The sequence below is a fragment of the Mustelus asterias genome, unplaced genomic scaffold, assembly GCF_964213995.1.
Source record: "Mustelus asterias unplaced genomic scaffold, sMusAst1.hap1.1 HAP1_SCAFFOLD_35, whole genome shotgun sequence".
Classification (NCBI taxonomy): domain Eukaryota; kingdom Metazoa; phylum Chordata; class Chondrichthyes; order Carcharhiniformes; family Triakidae; genus Mustelus; species Mustelus asterias.
Window position 1 is genome coordinate 4,641,953 of NW_027590117.1, and position 14,212 is coordinate 4,656,164.

General features: G+C 45.1%; 2 protein-coding genes and 1 non-coding gene across 3 annotated transcripts in view; 2 read left to right on the forward strand and 1 right to left on the reverse strand.

Annotated features, from left to right (window-relative positions):
- The window catches only part of LOC144482285 (uncharacterized), an 872,976-nt gene that overhangs the window by 571,430 nt on the left and 287,334 nt on the right, over positions 1–14,212 (reverse strand). The window lies entirely within an intron of this gene.
- Positions 1–14,212, forward strand: part of LOC144482277 (uncharacterized) — a 411,284-nt gene that overhangs the window by 155,966 nt on the left and 241,106 nt on the right. The window lies entirely within an intron of this gene.
- trnag-ucc (transfer RNA glycine (anticodon UCC)) lies at positions 325–396 on the forward strand. Its single transcript has one exon. It is a non-coding gene; the product is annotated as a tRNA-Gly (tRNA).

Sequence of the window (14,212 nt, forward strand, 5' to 3'; positions counted from 1 at the left end):
TCGCTATCACAGGTCACAACAGTAGGTGGGCACTCCTGAAATAAAATTCACTAAAGATTCTCATCACCACTGTGTTTCTAATGGAAAATCCAGCTTCAATTTGCTTTCAGTTGTTTAAATGAAAGAACATGCCTCAAAACTAATCAATTAGTTCCCAGTCAGAAACAATAATAAAACGGCGGCTTAAACTGTCCAGAAAAACAAGACAAGACAGGTTCAGTTTACAAACTGTGCAATGGACACACCTCGTGCCTGACAAAATCAGCAAATAAGGTAGTTCTGTAATAATAACTGATTAAAATAACATTGGTTTAAGTATATTGAGCGATGGTGGTATAGTGGTGAGCATAGCTGCCTTCCAAGCAGTTGACCCGGGTTCGATTCCCAGCCATCGCAGTGATAATTTATTTAGAACCTTATCCACGGCCTCCTGTGTTTTAAACCGAGTGGACAAAGACAGTGCGAACACAACATTTGACAGGAATTAAATAGAGATTTCTCTTTTTCAATTTTTGTTCGGACGTAATTCGTTTCTGATGAAAAAATATTGAAATAGGAAAACAGGTCCCTGACCGAATAAATGAGTTCTCAGTCAGAGACAAAGATACAAAGTAAAGGTTGAGGAACACATTTCAGCTCACACACTGTGCTCTGCACAATCATGGTGCCTGATGAAGTGAATATAAATGCGACTGAGGTGGTTATATTATCCTCACGAATATGCAGCTGCGATGACCAAGTGGTTAAGGCGTTCAACTCGGAATCGACTGGGCTTTCCCCGCGCAGGTTTGAACCCTGCTCACAGCGATTATGATTGGAAGTATTTACTTCGGCTGCTTCAGGCAGCCACAGAGTCGCAAATCCTAGTGAATTGTTGGCATGCAGTATTTGGGTCTCTCTCATGCTTTCAGCTGCATGGCTTCGGGCCAGGTGCAGGAAGGTGAGTTTGGAAAGGACATCTGGGTATCCTCAGACTGCCATGGACAAGATAGGCCGAATGGGTCCCCTCTGTGCTGTTACTGTTCTCTGGTTCTTTCTCTGGTTCCATGAGAAATATCATAACGTGAGCAGAATGAAAATAATCAGCATCAGGGGCACAAGGACAAAACAAGGTCTCATATCAGAGGAAGATTCTTATGTAATGACACACAGAGCACAAGAAATACATTTCATCAGAATACATTGAATGATTGAGAATTTCAAAATGCTGCTCAGATGATATGACATCGTGTTCATTCAAACACATTGCAACAAGCTGGTCATTACTGGGCGCTCTGTGTTCCTGGTTATAACAGTTTGAGAATGGAAGGAGCAGGTTCACATCTGCACATTGACAGGGTCAAACTGTGTCTCAGATTGACAGCTCCCAGGACAGGCTTTCCTCTCCTCTCGCACTGTGCTGTGGATTCTCAGGGATAAGTTGGAGTTTCCCAGCTCAGTAAGGGTTAAAGCCTTTGAGGCTGGCAATGCGCACAGTGTCTGCTCCCCAGATTCAGCGGGCTGCAGCCAATCAGAGCTGTGCCTGATTTAACCCAGAACTGGTTGAAATGATGATATTGTTCACAAGCTGAATTCTATTTGATCAGATGAAGATACAGATTGTGTGCACTCAGTCACTAAACAACAATATCCCGCCTTCATATAGAGTGGATGAGAGGGGTGGAGGGATTGACAGAGACAGTTTGAGTTAGGGCAGTGAGACACAGACAGCCAGACAATGTCTCAGTGACAGAAATCCTTGTAAATTTCCACTTTATCCAGAAAGATTCTCTTGGGGAGACAGAAGCTGCGGTCTCAGCTCTCACATTATTAATGCCACACTCAGGAACAGTGCTGCATTTTGACAGAAGAGATGGGGAGAGGCAAAAGAAACTGAATGGTCCAGTTCTAAAGAGTGTGCAGGCTCAGAGTGTCCTGAGGTTCAGAGAGATCTTTCAACGCGAGAGATTTGAAGAGAGTCATTAGAAAAGTGGATGGCATCCTTGGCTTCACAAATGAAAGCACTGAGTATCCCTTGGATCCCTCATACTCCACAGTCCAGAAAGATGCCAGCCGGCCCATCGTGTCTGCACTGACTCTCTGAAAGAACATCTTTCGTGCATTTTTACGATGGCTAACCCCTTAACCTGCACATTTTGGGACACTAAGGGGCAATTTATCATATCTAATCCATTTAATCTGCTCAGCATTGGACTGTGAGAAGAAATTAGAGCACACAGAGAAAATCCATGCAGACACAGGGACAACATGTTAACTCCACACTGATGCTGTGAGGCAGTAGTGCTAGCCACTGTGCCACCATGCCAATGGAACTTTAACAATCTAATTCCCTTCTCAATGCCTCATTTGAAGCTGCATCACCACATTGTCAGACAATGCATCCCAGAGCTGAACTACTCGCTGTGGGAAAGGGTTTTCTCATTATGCTTCAATCACTAACAAAGGGTTTCATATGATACAACCCTTAGTAAACTGGGTCTGTATTCTCTGTGATTCAGAAGCATGAGAGGCAAAACATTAAAACATACACGATTCTGAAGGGATCTGATTTTGTGGACATTGGGAGATTGTTTAAGCAGGTTCAGTGTAAGGATCAGATCATTAAGGACTGAAATGAGAATAAATTTTTGCACTCACTGCGTTGTGATCCTTTGACATGCTCCATTATTTATACACTAGGGGTGGCACAGTGGTTCGCATTGCTGCCTCTAAGCGCCCGGTACCCAGGTTCAATTCTACCTTGGGTGATTGTCTGCGTGGAGCTTGCATGTCCTCCCCATGTTTGTTTCCTCCCAAGCTCCGAATGTCAGATGGATATGCAACACTAAATTGCCCCTTCGTATCACAAACGTATTGGTTCTGGGGGATTAGCGGGATAAATATGTGGGGTTATGTTAGTACAGACTTGATGGGTCAAATGGCTTCCATCTGCACCATAGGGATTCTATGACAGTAAAGGCAGAAATAGACAAATTTATGTTGCTCAGAGAATCAAGTGAGTGAGGAGTAAAGTGGAGTTGAACCCCAAGATCTGAAACTCTATAAGCAGCTGGTATGCCCACATCTGGAGTCTGCATCCACAGTTTGGACTCCAAACTTTCAGAAAGATATACAGCTGAAAGAGAGATAGTGCAAAGACATGTTACCAGGAAAATGGAAGGCATGAGGGGAATACTTTATTGGGATTAAGAATTCTTGGATTGCATTCTTTCGAGAAGGCTGATTTCTGGTTTAGTTCAAGTTTGTAAATTGATACATTTTAATTTGACATGGAAATTTACTATGGCCTTACTACCCAAGGCTGAAATGTTCTTTATTCACAGTTACTGTATGGTGGGTGGGCGCGAGTATAAGCTGCAGAAATTTGGTTCAAGTCTTCATAGTCACAGTTTGTTTTCCTCACATAGAACTGTTGATATTTCAAATGCTTTGCCTGATTTTGTTGTGAATGCTGAAAATATAGTGACTTTTAGAAAACTTGTCAGAAACCTATTGTGATTTCTATCTATGTAGATGTTGTTGCTGCTGTTCTTGTTTTTAAGACTGTGACTGTGTTTTCACTGTCCGGCAATAAAGATAAATAAATGAGTCATGATCGAATTGAATGGTGGAACAGAGTCAATGTGCCATGTGGTCAATGTCTGTTCTTAATTGCTGTGTTCTTGTTACTGGAAGAGACGGATCCATGGATACTGAGGGAAATAGGGGTGGAAATTGCAGAGGCAATGGATATTTTTTTTCTAACCCAGCTAGTTATATGAGTGGTGCCAGAGGATTGGAGAATTGCAAATGGTAAACACACCTCTTCAGAAAAGGTTGTAAGAATCAGCATTTTATAAATAAAGGGGCACACAGCAAACTTGTGTGAACATTTGGAGCTGATAGAATAAAAGGGACAGCAGCAACATGGATAGGAAACTGACTGAGTGACAGGAAACACAGCAGTGGGAAATGTTTTTAGTTGGAGTGGATCGGTTAAAATGGGATCCCAAGAGGGTTGGTGTTTGGAATCCTGCTCTTCCTGATACATATTAGAGACATCGGCAATGCTGCACAGAGCACACATTCAAACTGTGGTAATTACACAGTACATGGCAGCATTGTGAACTGTGAGTGTTGTTTCTTAGGCAGCTTGTGGATTAGTCAGACAAGACCAATTTAAAGCAGAGAAGTGTGAAATGATTCATTTCAGTTGGCAGGAAAGGGAGACACAGTATTAAAATGGTACAATTGTAAAGGCAAGCAGGAGCAGAGGGACCTGCCGTTAAATGTGACACTAATAATTGCTGTCTGAGTGGCAGGTTGAGAGTGTGGTTACTAAAGCATTTGGTTTGGTGAGCTTTATCAGTAGGGGCACAGAGTACAAGAGCAAGCAAGTTTAGGGAAACCTGTATAAAACCCTGGTTTGGCCTCAGTTGGAGTATTGCACTCTGATCTGGACAGCAGAGTTTAGAAAGGATGTGAAGGATTAGCGAGGGCGCAATAAATCTCTGGGTATGGGTCCAGGGATGAGGAAGGTCAGTTACATCGGTAGATTGGAGAATTTGGGTCTGTTCTCTTTGACAAAGAGAAGGTTGAAAGGAGATTTGATAGAGGTGTTCAGGATTGTGGAGGGAACTGGAAGGAGCTGATAGGGAGAAGCTTTCATGTCCCAATCTTCCTCTGTCAGGAAGTGTTCCCCAAACTGAACGGACAGGTCATTGTTCCCGGTTACACTTAGCTGGCAATGCTAAATTTTCTGAGTATTTGTATTAATGTGAAACATTTAGGATAATTATACAAACACAATAAGTTATTCAGAGTAAAAAAGAAATATTAAAAGTGAAAATTCATGTTGACTTCCCTCTGCTGGGCTTTGTGTCTTTCCAATGTTGGCCAGTGGTCTGATTAATCTGACAGTACTTTTCCCAGTCGCCTGTGTAACGTGACTCGAATCCCGGCCTTCCAGGTTTTGAACTGCACAGCGAAGCATTTGAGGAAGTATTTTGTGACGTCATTTGTGTTCCAGTCCTCATACCGTCTGGTGAGCTGATCTGACATCCATCCCAGAGTGGAGTCGCTGCACAGATTGCCTTAAAAATGGACTCTAAACTGAGGGAGTGACTGTGAATCTCGTCACCACTTCCATCCTGACTAATTTCCTCCACTTCAAACCGGAGTAGGAGACTTCACCAATGATTGAGGTCCCACCTTCGATCAATCGAGCATCCTGCCTTGCCTCACACCTTCTCTGGTCTCCAGCAGCGGTGATGTTCCAGGGGCTTGGTTACGCTGAATGCCCTGTCCGAGGGTCTCCTTGCTCCAAAGCTGCTGACTTTGATGTCTGTCATCAAGTTGTTGAAACTTGGCTCCTCTTCGTCTCTGACTTCAGGCCAATCGGGAACTTCCATCTTCCAAGCTTCTAGGGCTGGTTGAGCAGAAACAATAATAATTGAGCATTCTGCGGCATTTTTACATTCGAGCAGATTTCCCCGAGAGGCATTTCATTAAGCACCAGCTTTTTCACTTCATTAACAACTGTAAGAATGGCAATGCAATGTATTGGTCCATTTATCGTCACAAAGGAGTTGGGATGTCTTGTTGAAGTTGTACAAGACATTGGTAAGGCCACACTAGGAATACTGTGTACATTTTTGGTCACCCTATGATAGAAAGAATATTATTAAATTGGAAAGAGTGCAGAAAAGATTTACTAGGATGCTACCGGGAATTGATAGTTTGAGTTACAAGGAGAGACTGGATAGACTGGGACCTTTTTCTCTGGAGCGTAGGAGGCTGAGGGGTGATCTTATAGAGGGCTATAAAATAATGAGGGGCATAGATGAGGTAGATAGTCAACATCTTTTCCCAAAGGTAGGGGGGGTCTAAAAGTGGAGGGTATAGGTGAGAGAGGAGAAACACAAAAGGGTCCAGATGGACAGTTTTTGCACACAGAGGATGGTGAGTGTCTGGAACGAGCTGCCAGAGGTAGTAGCAGATGCGGGGACAATTCTGCCTTTTAAAAAGCATTTAGACAGTTACATGGGTAAGGTTGGTATGGAGGGATATGGGCCAAATGCAGGTAATTGGGACTCGCTTATTGGTAAAAACAGGACAGCATGGACGGGTTGGGCCAAAGGGCCTGTTTCCAGCAGTGAATCTCCATGACTCTATGACTATGACTCTCGTCCCAATAATGCAGATTGTCACTATCATTGCTGTAAGTGGGAGGGGGACAATGCTCACTCACAGCATCTGTTTTCTGCATGAACAGCTGGCAGGTAGAACACCAAATCAATGGTAAACATTCTGTCAGCATCCAGTGAAACTGGGTAACTATGGTAACAGGTCGGTACATTGACAACACAGGACTCTGTGACAATAGCTTCCTACCCAACAGGGTGATGTCACCAGGATCTACAATTCCCCCAGTTTGGAGATTCCAGTCAGGAAGCAAGGAGCAAAGTGTAAGACACCAGAGAAAAGACAAGAGATTTTCATTTCTATCGAACCAATCATTGTCTCAGGATTTCCCAAAGGACAGCCAATGAAGGACCTCTTTAAGAAGTCATAGAGTCGCAGAATTTTACAGCACAGAACAAGGTCATTCAGCCCATCGTGTCTGCATTGGCCATCAGCACCTACCTATGTCCATTCGGCGGCACGGTGGCACAATGGTTAGCACTGCTGCCTCACAGCGCAGAGGACCCGGGTTCAATTCCGGTCTCGGGTCACTGTTTGTGTGAAGTTTGCACATTCTCCCCGTGTCTTCAGGGGTTTCCTCCGGGTGCTCCGGTTTTCTCCCACAGTCCAAAGATGTGGGGGTTGGGTTGATTCGCTTTGCGAAATTACTCCTCGTGCCACGGGGATTAGCAGGGTAAATATGTGAGGTGATAGCAACAGGGGCTGGTTGGATTGTGGTCGGTGCAGACACGATGGGCCGAATGACCTCGTTCTACACTGGAGGTACTCTATGATTCTAATCCCATTTTTCAGCACTTGGCATAGACTCTCATATTCTACAGCATTGCAAATGTTAATTTCAATGTTGTGAGCGTTCATGTCTCTGCCACCCTTCCAGGCAGTGAGTTCCAGATTCCCACCACCCTCTGGGTGAAAATGTTTTTCCTCAAATCCCTCTAAATCTCCTGGCCCCTACGTTTATCCTATTCCCCCTGCCAAATGACCCCTCTACTCAGGTGAAAAGTTTATTTCTATCTACCCTCTCAATGTCCCTCCTAATTTTGTACACCTCGATTAGGCTCCCGCCTCAGCCGTGGGATTTCCTTTATTTTGCCCGCCGGTGTTTTTTTATAGCTCTTTGCTCTACTAATTTATTTTCAAATTACATTCCCTGCACGTTCTATACTCCAGGGCATCCATTGTTTCAAGCCCCCTCTCTCTGCGATAATCTCCCAAGTTTTCCTGCTCCAATGCTATAAATCCCTCACCATCCAGGATTCTCTGAATGTTTTTGCTCCCACCTTCACCTTTATGGGAACATGTTGGCCCTGTACTCTCTCTATTTCCTTTTTGAATGATTCTCACTGCTCCTCACCATATATATAAATGACCTGGATGAGGGAACCAAATATAACATTTCCACATTTGCTGACGACATAAAACTGGGCAAAATTGTGAGTTGTGAGGGGGATGCAAGGAGGTTTCAAAGTGATTTAGACAAGTTGAGTGAGTGCGCAAATATATGGCAGATGCAGGACAACGCGGCTAAGTGTGAAGTTATACACTTTGGTGTGAAAAACAGAAAGGAAAGGATGAGAGGAGATCTGATTGAAACATACAAAATCCTAACAGGGCTGGACAGACTAGCTGCAGGAAGAATGTTTCACCTCGTTGGGGAATGTAGAACAAGGGGACACAGTCTTAGGATACTGGGTAGACCATTTAGGAATGAGACGGGGAAAGATTTCTTCACACAGAGGGTGGTGATCCTATGGAATTCTTTACCTCAGAAGCTGTGGCGACCAAGTCACTGAATGTATTCAAGAAGGAGAGATTTTTATTTAGATTTTAATGGCATCAAGGAGTATTGGGAAAAAAATGAGAATGTGGCATTGAGATAGAGGATCAGATATGAGCACCTTCAGGACACAGAGAGATGAAGTAATGAGTGTAGAAATGAACCAGCCAGAGTCAGCACCTTGGGGAGAGGGGAGAGCCACCAGTGAGTTTGGAACTGAACCCACCCAGGGTCAGCACCTTCAGGGGATAGAGACGTAAATAATCTAAGACCTGTTTTCAAAAACAGAGGTAGAGAAGAAAGAGGGAACCAATGACCATTATCAAGCGTTTGGAAAGCAATGATATAAAGAGACAAAGTCAGCATGGATTTACAAAAGAGAAATCATGCTTGACAATACTACTGGAATTCTTTGATGTAACTAGTAGAGTTGACCAGGGAGAACCGGTGGATGTGGTTCATTTAGAGTTCCAGAAAACTTTGGACAAAATCTCACATAACGTTTTTACGTTTAAAGTTTATTTATTAGTTTCACAAGTAGGCTTACATTAACATTGCAATGAAGTTACTGCGAAAATCCCCTAGTCACCATACTCCGGCTCCTGTTCAGGAAGACTGAGGGAGAATTTAGCATGGCCAATACACCTAACCACAGCATGTCTTTCAGACTGTGGGAGGAAACCGGAACACCCAGAGGAATCCCATGCAGAGACGGGGAGAATGTGCAGACTCACACAGACAGTGACCCAAGCTGGGAATCAAATCCGGTCCCTGGTGCTGTAAGGCAGCAGTGCTAACCATCGTGCCACCGGGCTGCCCTTCTACTATGTAAAGTTGAAGTGCATGGGATTGCGGGTAGCGTCATGAGATGGATAGAAAACTGGTCAGCAGATAGGAAGCAAAGAGATGGCATGAATGGGTCCTTTTTCTAATTGGCAGTCAGTGATTAGTGGGGTACTGCAGGGATCTGTACTAGGACCCCAACGATTTATATAATTTATTAATGATTTGGACGTGGTAAATAAATGTATTATCTCCAGATATGTAGATGATACAATAATGGATGGGAGAGTGAGCTGTGAGGAGGATGCTGAGATCCTTCAGCGAGATTTGGACAGTCTGAGCCCACACATGGAGTATAATGTGGATAAATATGTGGTTACCCATTTAATTATCCACTTTGGTAGCAAAAATGGCAAGGCAGATTATTATTTGAATGGGTGTAAATCGATGGAGGTGGATACTCAGCGAGACCCAGGTGTCCTTGTGCATCAGTCAGTAAAATCATGTTGAAGCTATACAAGATGGAAAATCATGTTGCAGCTATATAAGACTTTGGTTAGGCCACATTTGGAGTATTGTGTACAATTCTGAGTGCCACATTGGAGGAAGGATGTTGATGCATTGGAAAGGGAGCAGAAGAAATTTACCAGGATGTTGCCTGGTTTGGAGGATATGGACTGTAAAGAAAGGTTGAACAAACTTGGATTGTTTTCATTGGCGCGTCAGAGGATGAGGGGGGACCTGATAGAGGTTTACAAGATTATGAAAGGCTTGGTTGAGTAGATAGTCAGAGCCTTTTTCCCAATGTCGAAAGTTGACTTACTCAGGGGCACAGGTTGCGAGTAAGAGGGGGAAAGTTTAAAAGAGATGTAAGGGGCAAGTTTTTCACACAGAGGGTGGTGAATGCCTGGAAAATGCTGCCGGAGGAAGTAGTGGATGCAGATTCTATAACGTTCAAGAGGCATCTGGATAGATACATGAATAGGCCGGGAACAGAGGGAAATGGACCACGCAGAGGCATGAAAATATTAGAGAGCTGTAATAATTCTTCGGAGGCAGACGTCCCTTCACCAAAACCCCTTCATTTACAACTCTAACAGCAGTACACAGAGTGCTAACAGTTAGCAGTCTACCTCCGAGGGTGTCAAAGGAACTGACACTCCCGGTTAAGTACAAGGCAAAGACTCCCTGATTGGCCGATCAATTGGATCCTTAGTCAAGGAATTCATACTCCAATAGGCCAACCTCAATGGCCCCATTGAAGTCATAAAGAGGCATCTGTGGTGGCACAGACTTGGTAGGCCAGAGGGCCTGTTCCTGTGCTGTTCTTTGTTTAGTCGCTGAAAGGAAGTTCGTAGGTACAGCAGGCAAAAAGAAGGCAAATGTTATGTTGGCCTTGAAAGCAAGAGGATTTGTGTATAGGAAAAGTGATGTTTTACTGCAATTGTACAGGGCAATGATGAGGCCACATCTGGAGTATTGTGTGCAGTTTTGGTGTCCTTATCTGAGGGAGGATGTCCTTGCTGCAGGGAGAGTGCAGCAAAGGTTTACCAGGTGGATTCCTGGGATGGCAAGTCTTTCATATGAGGAAAGATGAAGTCAGTTAGCATTATGTTCATTGGAACTAAAAGAGAAAACGCTGGAAAATCTCAGCAGGCCTGGCAACATCTGTAAGGAAAGAAAAGAGCTGACATTTCGAGTCCAGATGACCTTTTGTCAAAGCTAAAAGGCATAGAAAGTGGGAGATATTTATACTGCAGGGGGAAGGAATGAAAGATGAGTCAAAGCCATAGAAACCAGGGAAAAAGACTGCTAATAGCTGTCCAGAGAGAGAATAAAGGGTGTGAATGTCCAAACGGCAGAGAAGCTTTTATCCTTATGTTCATTGGAGTTTAGAAGATTGAGAGGGTCTCAAAGGAACGTATAAAATTCTAACAGGACTCGAAAGCGTAGATTCGGGAAGAATGTTATGGATATTCTTTGTGTAAGGTTAAGGAGAAAACTTTTCGGACTGAGGTGAGGAGAAATGTCTTCACCCAGAGAGTGTGAATCTGTGAAAATCGCTAATGCAGAAAGTAGTTGAGGCCAAAATGTGTGATGTCAAGAAGGAATTAGATATTGCTCGTGGGGCTAAAGGGATCAAGGCATATGGGTGGAAGGTGGGATCAGGAAAGAGAATTTGATCAACCAGGATCATAATGAATGTCCCAGCAGGCTCGATGGGCCTCATGGCGCCAAATGGCCTCCTTCTGTTTCCATTCGCTGTTTAAAGAGAACAAAGAAAAGTGCAGCAAAAGAATAGGCCGTTCGGCCCTCCAAGCCCGTGCCGAACATGGTGCCCTAAGTAAACTGAAGAAAAAAGCTTCCGCCCTTACTCAGTCCGTATCTCTCTATTCCTTCCCTATTCATGTACCCATCCAGATGCCTGTTTTGACCACCTCCTGTGGCAGCCTGTTCCAGGCACTCACCATTCGCTGCCTGAAAAACCTCCCCCGCACATCTCCCTTAAACTTTCCCCCTCTCACCTTGAACATGTGCCCACTTCCACCCTGGGAGAAAGCCTCTGCCTATTCAACCTGTCTATGCCTCTCACAATTATGAAGACCTCTATCAGGTCACCCTCAACCTCCGTCTTTTCAGTGAAAACAATCCCAGTTTATTCAACCTCTCCTCCTCGCCAACACCCTTGAGATCAGGCAACATCTTTCTATGTACGAGAGAGAGAGACCAGTCAGTGTGGAACTGAACCCATCCAGAATCATCACCTTCAAGGGAAGAGAGAGAGAAACTAGTGAGTGTGGAGCTGAACCCAATCAAAGTCATTGCCTTCAGGAGAAAGGGAGAGGAACCAGTAGAATTGAACTCAGCCAGTCAGCACCTTCAGAGGAGATGCAATAGTGAGTATAGATAGATTAGATGACTGCATTGCTGCAGAGATGGTACAGGAGGGATGGCTTTAGATTCCTGGGGCATCGTGACCATTTCTGGCTGAGCTGGGACCTGTACAAGTTGGGCAGATTACATCTGAACAGGGACGGGACCAACATCCTCCCATGGAGCTTTGTTAGTGCTGTTGGGATGGATTTATACTAAACTGCTAAGGGGATGGAATCCTGACAGGTAGTGATAGGATCTTCTGTTTTGCCAAGTGGTCAGGGGCAGGAGGGAGTGACTGCAGCTGAGGCAGCTAAGAGGAATCAGAGGACAGCTATGTCAGTTTCTGCAACTGTCCAATAGCTCTGAGGTTCTTGCAGCTTCTTTGGATGAGAGTGGGGGCTGCAGGGTGAATGAGCTGACTGACCTTGGCACTGCAGTACAGCATGCCATTCAAGTATTGGTAGAAGGGGTATAGTGAGGGGAAGTTACACTGTTCTCTGTAGAAAGGAGCGAGAATTCAGATGGCTGTGAGGGAGAATTCAGAGTGTGAATATGAATCTGCAATTAAAAATCTAATTGTCGCTATTCATAAAATCGTATCTGGTTTACAAATGTCCTTTAGGGAAGGAAATCTGCTGGTCAGGAATGTGTTTGAATCATCAAGCCTTGAGGTAACAAAAGCATGGATGAGGGTTTCAGGTATGGGTGAGCTGAGGTATTACAAATAATGTGTGATGTTACACAGCTGGAAATAAGTGATCTTGGTGAAGGAACAGATATGTGGTCAGAATCTCATTTCTGAGTCCAATGAGGTCCCAAAGATTATGAGGGTTTGTTTCAACCTCAGACATTGACCAGTGGGAGAGATGGAGTCAGTGACTGGGAATGGAATTTGTGGTGGGAACTTTGGTCTTCCAAATATTTAATTGGGGGAATTCTCTGCTGAGCCAGTACTGGAGGTCAGAGAAGGAGTCTAATAAATTAATAACAGGGGATTGGTTGTGAGATGTGACGGTGAGGTAGAGCTGGGTGTTATCAGCATACACATGAAACCTACCATTGTGTTTTCAGATAATGTCACCAAGGGGTAAGGTCTAGATGAGAAATAGGCGGGAGCCACGGATAGATCCTTGGGGGATTTGGGTGATAACAGCACAGGAGTGGGAAGAAAAACCATTGCAGGTGATATTCTGCATATGAGCAGAAAGATAAGAATAGAACCAGATGACTGCAGTCTTTCCCAACTGAACAATCCCTCCTCATCCTTCTCAACCTATCCATGCCTTTGACATGGTCGACTGCACCATCCTACTCCAATATCTTCCCACTGTCAGGTCATTGTTCACAGCAGATGGAAGTGACACCCGGAGGAAACATAATGAAGAACGGCTGGGCCTCAGTAAACAAGTCTGGAGAAGGCTGGAGTTCTCAATCATCTTCATCCCAGGCGGCAGCTCCTCCATCTCAATGTGTGTGGTGAGATCAGGCCATTCTGCTCAGTCAGGAGCACCCAGACTGACTGTAAGAGATTGGTTTTTGCAATTAGAACCAACAATCAGGGAGATCCACTCAATCAAGCCCCACCCAAACACAGAACCATAGAATCCCTCCAGTGCAGGAGGCCATTCGGCCCATCATGTCTGCACCGACCAAATTCCCACCCAGGCCTTATCCCCTTAACCCCACATATTTACCCTGCGAATCCCACTAACACTAGGGTCAATTTAGCATGGCCAATCAACCCAACCCACACATCTTTGGAGTGCGGGAGGAAGCCAGAGCACCCAGAAGAAACCCACGCAGAGACAGGGAGAATGTGCAAACTCCGCACAGACAGTGACCCAGGGCCGGAATTGAACCTGGGTCCCTGGCGCTGTGAGGCAGCAGTGCTAACGACTGTGCCACCGTGCCGTTCCTACAGAGCACCGAAAGATCCCAGTATCTCTCCCTGGCCTATACAGAGTGAAGGGCTCTGACCCAGTGTGGCACTGAGCCCCACACACAGAGCACGGGAAGATTTCAGTCTCTGTGCTGATTGGTCTGACTGCAGGGAATTTGTATAACCGCCACTGCTGAGCCTGGGGAACTGCAGCGTGATGTGGAGATGCCGGCGTTGGACTGGGGTAAACACAGTAAGAAGTTTAACAACACCAGGTTAAAGTCCAACAGGTTTATTTGGTAGCAAAAGCCACACAAGCTTCGTTGTGTGGCTTTCGCGACCAAATAAACCTGTTGGACTTTAACCTGGTGTTGTTAAACTTCGAACTGCAGCGTGACATGTTTACACAGGAAACTGCCATTGGAAACCCTGAGCTGAGGATTCACAGCCGGGCGGGACGGGATTCCCGCTGCCGAACCCTTCATCCACCCGGAGCCCCGCCGCGGGCTCAGGATCCGGGCCCGGGGACTGAAGCCACCTGCCGGGCATTTGCTGCCGTTCCGCGCGGTGTATGATGGGCCCAGAATAAATCCCCGCCAACGGCCTGTGACCGGCAGCTGGGAAAAACAATCGGAAATTGACGCATCACGGTTATCCAATGGCCGCTCTGCGCCTACTGAGTGACAGCTACTTTATCCAATCCGTGAGCTCCA